Source organism: Podarcis cretensis, assembly GCF_951804945.1.
Source record: "Podarcis cretensis genome assembly, chromosome: 1".
NCBI classification, from domain to species: Eukaryota; Metazoa; Chordata; class Lepidosauria; order Squamata; family Lacertidae; genus Podarcis; species Podarcis cretensis.
Genome location: NC_137170.1, coordinates 30,312,982 through 30,322,600, shown reverse-complemented (window position 1 = coordinate 30,322,600; position 9,619 = coordinate 30,312,982). Strand labels below are relative to the sequence as shown.

The following is a 9,619-nucleotide window of genomic DNA, read 5'->3' as shown; positions in this document are numbered from 1 at the left end:
TTCTGTTGCTGGCAGACAAAGACAGGTCTTTGGCCACTAACTGCCTGTTGTGAGAGGGTCTGCTGTTGTTCTGTTCTGTTTTGTGTGTGCCTTTAAATGTCTTTTTCAGTGCTGATTTTTAATAGGGGGAGGGAAGACGTTTATGCATATGCATGTGTGAGGAAGTGTCAGTGAGGAAAGGCATGGTTTGCGCCTCTGGATCAACCCACGTTACCCTCAGTTTATACAGATTCAGCAGCAGATTAAGTTCTGATGTTTCCACGACTCATTTGGCCTGAACCCAACAATTGACACTGATCTCATGTGATTTTTTTCCTCAGCCCTTTAGAAGTCTGATTTCCAAGTCGTCTCCCACCCAGGTGGTGGTGGGAATGCCTGCTTTAGAAAGGCAGTGGAGTTTCCTAATGTGTTTTCACAGCAGCTGCTCATGGGTCCCTCCTGCTGTGAGTCAAGAGGTTGCCCTGCAAAGTTGGATGGTGTAAAGGCTTCCATTGCTGTGAATCTTTGCCTCTCATCTCTGCTGCTTTCACACCTCAGTGGATCTCATTCTTCCTCATGCCTTCACCACTTATATTAGCATTTCTTTCTCAACTGAGGAGCCTGGCATTCAGATAACGCCATATTCCTTTGTCCCAAATCATTCTCCCTCTCCTCTCCATGTTGCAGTGAGCAAGTAATACTCCTGTGTCAAGTTAACCATGAGAGACCAGGTCTGAGCAGTACAACACGAGGAAAAGAAGGGAGACAGTGTCTGAGTTCTGGCATTAATAACACCCAAACCTCCACCAATACAAATACAGTGAGCTCCAATTAATCCTGTGGCTAGCAGGGATCCGTGCCAACACAGAGTCTCTTGGTGTCAAACTAAATCTGAATCTCACATTGACAGTATTGGCATCGTTCTTCTTAAAGGTAAAGGTAAAGGTAAAGGGACCCCTAACCATTAGGTCCAGTTGTGACCGACTCTGGTGTTGTGGCGCTCATCTCGCTTTATTGGCCGAGGGAGCCGGCGTACAGCTTCCAGGTCATATGGCCAGCATGTGAACCAGAGCAGTGCATGGAAACGCCATTTACCTTCCCGCCGGAGCAGTACCTATTTATCTACTTGCACTTTGATGTGCTTTCGAACTGCTAAGTTGGCAGGAGCAGGGACCGAGCAACGGGAGCTCACCCCGTCATGGGGATTCGAACCGCCGACCTTCTGATCAGCAAGTCCTAGGCTCTGTGGTTTAACCCACAGTGCCACCTGCATCTCTATCGTTCTTCTTACACAGTAGCTAAGTGCTGATGGTAGAGGATCGGGTAATGCTGGAATGGGGAAGCTGTGGCCCTCCAAATGCCATCAGATTGCAAACCTTGTCTGTCTTCATGAGCAGGGCTTATAGTTGAGGATGAGCCACAGGCTCCCCATCTCTGATGTAGCAGATGACGGGAATGACATCTGCCTGAGACCCTGGAGAGCAGCTGCCAGTCAGAGCAGACAATGCTGGGAGGTGGATGGACAAAAAGTCTGACCTGGTATGAAGCCATTTCCCATGTAATCCAAGCTATTCATAACAGTAGAGCAGAACAATCAAAACTGTAGGAAAACAGCATAATTTATGTTACAGATAGGTAGCCGTGTTGGTCTGCCATAGTCAAAACAAAAAAAATTCCTTCCAGTAGCACCTTAAAGACCAACTAAGTTAGTTCTTGGTATGAGCTTTCGTGTATCTGAAGAAGTGTGCATGCACACGAAAGCTCATACCAAGAACTAACTTAGTTGGTCTTTAAGGTGCTACTGGAAGGAATTTTTTTTTGTTTTGAGCATAATTTATGTCTGGGTAAGTTATTCTGAAGTCACATGCTCCTATGACACACTCCATTTGGCAGTGAGGCTACGGCCAGCTGAACTGAGCATGGCAGAGGGAAAGCAAGCCTTTAAAATAGGGGTTGATTTACACCACCTCTTTTGCCAGTGTGGCTTCTACTAGGTTGCTAGATTATGTGACCAAGCTCAGCAGAATATGGAAGAGGGGAAGCAGGGGGGCCAGGGCCCCTACAATATTTTCATGAAGGGGGATAGGCCCCCACAAAATTCCATGGTGATCCTCAAAAGGATGCGTCAGGACAAAGATGCTTGGCCTTGCGATGTCATTTGGAGGCTTGCCAGAGTGCCCTCCTGGAAGGCGCTCTGGTGATCTCTACCTGGGATGCATGCGAAGAAGCATCTTCACTCTGTGCATCCCTTTGGGTAAGGCAGCTGGCAGTGGGTGAGGGATGGTGGGCTGAGTTGGCCTGGCCTGGCTAGGGGGAGCATGATGTCATGCTGCACCGCCATGATGTTGTGGGGTGGCGTGCATTGGTGCATTGGGGTAAGTCTTCTCCTGCGCTGTCCCCCCCCCCATTTTTGAGACTTCCCACAGCCTAGGCTTAGTGAGCTTTAACTGGCCTATGCTGACATATCTCTGGCTGAGTTTGGACAGCATAGCCCTTGTTGGCCCAAACCCAGCCAGAGATCTATCTATTCCAAACTCCACTCCTCCTGCTGGATCTTGGGTCTGGATTGCTCCCTGGTCCCCACCATGTCTTCTCTTAACCATTTTTGCCTCCTTTCCCTCTGTGTTGCAGTGACCAAATAATGCTTCTTTGTCAAATTCCAGATATGGCTCTCCCCTTGAATCTTTAGGGGCAACTTTATGCTGAGTTTTCCATTACAAAAGGAGGAATATTATGTCAAATATTTACTAAAATACGAGCTTCAGCAAAGGGCATAGTTTGTTGCTATACCCCCGTGCTCATTCTTCCTTTGTAAAGTCTCCTGCCCATTCTTTTCGTTTCCTGCTTCCTTAAGGGAAACAATGGTATTCCCTACAGTGCAAAAAAATCTGCTAAGTTTACCCAAGAGAGATTCTATAGTGGGGCGGGATAATGTCATCAATACTGAAAACTAAAGCCTCTTCTTGTTCATGTCTGTCTTTTTAGCTCACTTTGGCTTACCCATTTGCTCCCATTTTTGCAGTCCTCCCCTCCTTGCAAAAAAAAAAGAAGAAAAAAAGAGAGGATCTTTATGAAGGAGAGTATTTATTTGAAATGATGAGAGGAAGCAAACAAGATAAAAATGGAGAGATAAGTGACGAGACGGGATTTCAGTCCTGGCCTAGGTTTCAAGTGAACGATTGTCAATACTAATAACATAAACCTAACTGTGAAGGGGACCCAATACACAGTGGCTTGGGAATGCTTACAGACATCTGAAAATTTAATCAGAGGGTGCCATCAGAAATGTAGCCAGTGTGTCTGGAATTTGGGTTTAATGCATTTGTTTGAAATATTCTACATTAGCGAGGGGGGAAAGTGCAGGAGATATTTGCATGAGGTGCAGTTGCTTTGCTGTGTGGGGAGAAAAAATGTGTCTTCTGTACAATCATAGAAACAAAGGAGAGATAACTCACCTTGCGTTCCACAATAGTTTTGCATGGTCCATGTGAGAGCCAGTGTGGTGTAGTGGTTAAGAGCAGTAGTCTCGTAATCTGGCAAATTGGGTTCACGTTCCCGCTCCTCCACATGCAGCTGCTGGGTGACCTTGGGCCAGTCACACTTCTTTGAAGTCTCTCAGCCCCACTCACCTCACAGAGTGTTTGTTGTGGGGTAGGAAGGGAAAGGAGATTGTTAACTGCTTTGAGACTCCTGAAGGGGAGTGAAAGGTGGGATATCAAATCCAAACTCCTCCTCCTCTTCTTCTTCTTCTTCTTCTTCTTCTTCTTCTTCTTCTTCTATGATAACTGTGGGATTTCCCACTCAGACATTGGTGTGGTCCTTCCTTGACCCTCCATGAGAAGGTACTATCCATCTGTTTAACCCCTCAGCTCTGGATGGCGATGAAAGAAAACTACTCTGAAATCTAAATGGTAACTTTGCAGCTCTAAGAATAAATAGATAAATAGATAAAATCCTCAGAAACCTAGTAGATTTCTAGGCCTGCACCCGTGAAAAAGTGTTGTTGACATTAAAGGCTCATTACCTCAAAGAGGAATAAACAGAAGTCATTTATCATCATCATTATGATGATCATCGCCATTATCATTAGCGCTGCCATCTTGAAGTCAATCTCACACTTGTCGTTGGATGGAAGCAGATTTTAGTGTGTGCTTATCACAATTGTACATAGTGAGGTTTTGCATGCAACAGATTACTTTGTGACATTGAAAATAAGTACATTTCATAAACAGTAATGGAGCTGAAACACAGCTTGATCCCAGCAAGGTACACAAAAATGATTAGAGCCTGAAATGAGAAATTAAGTTTCTTTTAAAACAAAGGACACAAAAGTTATTCACTGTGGTAAAGCTAAATGAGAATGTGCTTATAAAAAAAATCTCCTTCAGTGACTTTCCCCCATAATGTCTCATTGTGGCTCAGTGGATAAATTATATGGATTTGGAGGGGGGGGGGAGGTTGTCCATGAAGCTCAATCAGTGGCAAGGGCCAAGACACAATCACTCAGAACTAGCCTACCTCACGCAAGCTGGCTGTGGGGTTAGGTGAAAACTTTAAAATGTACTATACAAAGAAGGGATAGTAACAACATGAGGAATGCATTAGCTGCAGGTGTAATGACTTTTTTGCCTTACGAGTATTTAGAGGGCTTGTCCTATCATTAGACAATGTGAGGCAAATGCCTCAGGCAGCAGATGCTGGGGTGCACAGTGGAAGGCAGAACTGCATTTGCTACATAGCATCTCCAGACCTGCCCTCCAAACTAGCCTGCTGCTTCAAGTGTGGCGGAAGACACAACACTTTCATCAGTGTCGAATAAAGATTCAGCTGCCAGTCCAGTCAGCTTCTCTGTGTGGAAAAGCAAGAGTTAAAACCAACAATGCGTAGACAAAGATTCCATTGCAATGTTCTGAATGAAAGCTTTGATGCATGAAGGAAGTATCAACAATAAGTGCACCTTCCTGAGTTTGCAGGCAGCCTGAAGTGGAGACAATTCGTGAGTTTGGAAAGGATATGAGGTGAAAGGGTATCATCAAAAGCTCTAGGTGGTTCATCGCTGCTTTTGTAGGCAGTGGGGACAGGGATAAGGAGGCAATCATGTACAGTGGTACCTCAGGTTAAGTACTTAATTCGTTCCAGAGGTCCGTTCTTAACCTGAAACTGTTCTTAACCTGAAGCACCACTTTAGCTAATGGGGCCTCCTGCTGCCGCCGCGCCGCCGGAGCACGATTTCTGTTCTTATGCAGAAGCAAAGTTCTTAACCTGAAGCACTATTTCTGGGTTAGCGGAGTCTGTAACCTGAAGCGTATGTAACCCAAGGTACCACTGTACTCCTATTCATGTGGCATTGTGTTCAGCAGAGGTTTGTAAGTCCTCGTTTGCTAATATGTCCAACAGCATGCCAGGGTATAATTCTCGACAGGCGCAACATGTCCTGTTCTACTGCCTAAGGTGATGCCCCCCCGCCACTGCCCCAGCCCTGCCCTACCCCGCTGCTACCTCCCTTACCTGAGAAGTGTTGCAGTGCCTGTGAAGCAGTGATGCTACTGCCAATGGTTTCTAGTGAGATCTCATGAGATCTCGCCGAAATCTCATGAGATCTCATGCACTTGAGGTCTTGTGATATTTTGTCAAGATCTCAAGAGATCTTAGCAGAAGCCAGCGTCACTGCCAGTGCCATGATGGAAGAGGCTGGAAGGGAGGGGGCACTGCTTCATGGGCAGGCCAGCCCTGCTTCTCGGACATATGTCAAGTAGAGAGATGAGACGTGAGCACTGAAGATGGGTGGAAATATTTGCACCAGTATTTCAACCCACTTATGACTATTTCTTAGGAGTACTTTGACTTTCTGGTTATCAGAAGATATAAAAATGAAAATAATAGATGCTCTTAAAATACACTGCCTTGTTGAAAAATGTGTTAGTTTGGTACATTTGTAAGTTAGCCTTTGAATCTTCTTAAGTGAATCTCCCCTTGCCGATCCATAACTCTCATTATGCTTTCCTTCTAAAACCTGAATCAACATGTTCGGAAGCAGAGCCATGGGAGGATGCAAAGCTCTGTTTTGTGCACGTCTGGTAGCAGGTAAATTTGGATTTCCCTCTAACTTCCTTTCACTTTTTGTTACGGCTGCTGTGCTGCTAGATCTTTAGTTAGAGGTATGCTGGTTCACTTCCTTATCTTACTATCTTGACAGCACTACTTCCTGTTGGGTCTCTTCTCATTTCCTGCAGATTTGCAGAAGAATAAGAAGAAAAAGATGAAGTGAAGCAAGTCAGAAAGCAAGTGACAGGATAGAAGTAGCTGTTTCAAGAGACACAAACGTGCTGCCACTTTTCTCTCTCTTCACACTGTTATCTGTAGAGTGCAATGAAGCCCCATCAGAGACAGGAGAGACACAACTGTCAGAACAACTGCAGAGCAGGTAAAACACTTGCCATCCCTTAGAAACATTGAATCATAGAGTTGGGAGGGACCCAAGGGTCATCTAGTCCAACCCCCTGCTATGCAGGAATCTCAACTAAAGCATCCATGACAGGTGGCCATCCAATCTCTGCTTAAAAACCTCCAAGGAAGGAAAGTTGACAATGTTCCACTGTCAAGCACCTCTTAATGTCAGAAAGTTCTTCCTGATGTTCCATCAGAATCCCCTTCCTTGGACCTTGAATCCACTGGTCTGAGTCCTATCCTCCAGAGCAGGAGAAAACAAGCTTGCTCTATCTTCATGTGACAACCCTTAAGATATTTGAAGATGGCTATCATATCTCTTCTCAGTCTCCTCTTTTCCAGGCTAAACATACCCAGCTCCTTCAACCGTTACTCATAAGGCTTGGTTTCCAGACCCTTGATAATCTTGGTTGCCTTCCTCGGCACACGTTCCAGCTTGTCAACATCCTTCTTAAATTGTGGTGCCCAGAACTGGACGCAGTATTCCAAGTGTGGTCTGACTAAGGCAGAACAGAGTGGTACTATTACATCCCTTGATCTGGACACTATACTTCTGTTGATGTAGCCTAGATAGGGTTAGCTTTTTTTTGCTGCTGCATCACACTGTTGACTCATGTTCAGCTTGTGGTCCACCAAGATTTCACATGTACTACTAGTAAGCTAGGTGTCTCTCATCTTATATTTGTGCATCTGGGTCTTCCTGCTTAAGTGCAGAACCTTACATTTGTCTCTATTGAAATTTATTTTGTTGGTTCACTTTTCCAATATGTTTAGGTCATATTGAATGCCGATTTTTCTCTTCTGCAGCTTTAGTTACCCCCTCCCAATCTGGCATCATCTGCAAACTTTATGAGCATCCCCTCAATTCCTTCATCCAGGCCCTTCATGAAGACGTTGAACAACAACGGGCCCAGGACAGAACCCTGCGGCACCTCACTTGTCACTTTTTCTCAGGAGGGCGAGAAACCATTAATGAGCACTTTTTGGGTTCAATCAGTCAACCAGCTTCAAATCCACCTAACAGTTACCTCATCCAACCCAGAGGCAACATGCCTCCTATATCAGTTGCTGGGGATCTCAAGTGGACAGGGTGCTGTTGTGCTCATGTCTTGCTTGTGAGCTTCTCAATGACATCTGGTTGGCCATGGTGGAAATGCAGTGCTGGACTAAATGGGCCATTGGTTAAATCCAGCAGGGTTCTTTTTATGTTCTCATGAGCAAGCAGGCTACAGCAGCCAATACTTTTTTTAAAAAAAAGAAAGAAAGATAGTTTAAGGTTTGAGCAGCAGAGAAAATAAAGGAAAGGTCAGGATGGTGCTGGATGGTAGTGCCAGAGTTGCAGAAGTGGAAGAGCAGCTGAACGCCTAGTATCCCTCAGGGAAACAGCAGTGATTGAAAAAGGCAACAGCAGGCAGCTCAATACGGGTGGGTTTGTTTTCATTAGCAACAATCATGAAAATATTTCTCTCCATGCTCCACTGCCTTTGTCCTTTTTTCTTCTTCTTTTTTCCTAGAGTGAGCATTTGGAGTCAGTGTTTCTGCTATAACTAGGTCAGGGAGCCTAAGTAGGTCACGTTGTCTTTCTAAACGTGGTAAATCTGGAAGTGAAGCGAGGAGGAATGGCCTGTAAACAAAAGACAAAGGGCTGGGCTCATGCGTATATGTGCAGGCAGGAGGGCAAACCCAGAGAGATGTGTCATTGGAGCCTGCCATCATCTACAGCTTGGGATGTTATGGAGAGAATATGGAAGATGGGAAAGGAAACAGAACATGGAAGGTGCTAAGGTGCCACGTGAGCGAATCAAGGGTAGTCAGGGCAGGAACAGCATTTGCAAAGTCTGGGCTGCCTACATTGGGCCATCAAACGGAGACTTCAATCTCCATGCCCAAACTAGTCAGTAAGTCAAAGCCAATGGGAAATTGGGATCCAGATGCTGGTGATTGTCCATGGAGCAGTTGTGGAGATTGGGAAGGTACAGGGGGAAGACTGGTACTACTGACACCCAGGTGGGGTGAGCTCAGGGATGGCAGGAGCACAAGAGGTCAATAATTCACATTCGGGTCAGTATATTGGAGAGATAAAGCAGATGTCCAGAAAGGAAGGATCATGGCTTAGTGGTAGAGAGCCTCTGCTTTGCATGCAGAAGGTCCCAGGTTCAGTTACCTGCATTTCCAGGTGGGCTATGAGAAACCCCAGCCTGAAAACGGGCTGCTAATTAGTGTGGACAATACTGCGCTGTATAGGCCAGTGGTCTGAATTGGTGTAAGAAAGTTTCCTATGCATATAGAAAAGCCATTGTAATGCTGGAATAAGAACAAAAGGACAGCAGTAGGAGCTTCAGGAGGAACAATGAGAGGAAACCTCAAAATTATTATTCTGCAGTATTTATACTGGGAGCAGCCAATCAGTGCCCAGACTGCAGCCAGTTCTGTAGTGTTTTCTGTTCTCGCATCATATGCCTGTAAAGTATGAGTAACATACCCCTACATGCAACACTGCATCTGACATGGACAAAGAGCTGGTAACCAACCAAACTTTCTTTAAGGTTTTCGTCAGGCAATCTCTAATGCTCCCAAAACATTGGAAAACATTTAAAAACAACAGAAACGAGAAGCATTTCAGAATGCAATGTTGTAAATGACTCTGAAAATATCCAGTCCAAGGGCTTCTGCTTGTCCCATGCTTTCTAGACATGGCTCCGAGTGCTTTTCTGTTCCTCCTGCCACATTCCCCGGGAAAACCTGCTCTTTAGTGCTGATTTGGAGCAAACATCAGTCTGTGAAAAACCCGACTGACATTTGCTACAATTCAGCAGTAGTGAGTGGGTTTTCCCTTGGGAAAGTGGTGGGATAAGTGGAAGTCTGGATAAGTCCGAAGTTACTGAAGTCCTGGCAACAATTGGCCTCACTGGGAAACAGGTGTGGGTAGGTGGGAGTATCTAAGGAGAGACCCAGCACTGGAGTGTTCATTATACAGTATACAGCATATTGCCATTCTTAGCTAGGGAAAGGGGGAAAAGTCAATTCATATTTAAAGCTGGATCTATCTCATCTGCACTCATAGCTGCCAATGTTTTCCTTTTTTTAAGGGAAATTCCATTATTCCGAATAGGATTCCTCATAAGAAAAGGGAAAAGTTGACAGCTGTGTCTGCACTTTCAGAAACAATAAGCAATTTATTTATTTTTTTGCA

The 9,619-nt window shown here is 45.1% G+C and overlaps 1 long non-coding RNA gene across 1 annotated transcript; it reads left to right on the top strand.

The window, feature by feature from the left end:
- Window positions 1-5,844: 5,844 nt before the first annotated feature.
- LOC307212572 lies at window positions 5,845-8,419 on the top strand. Its single transcript, XR_013837031.1, has 3 exons — window positions 5,845-6,063; window positions 6,343-6,403; window positions 7,234-8,419. It is a non-coding gene; the product is annotated as an uncharacterized lncRNA (long non-coding RNA).
- Window positions 8,420-9,619: the final 1,200 nt, after the last annotated feature.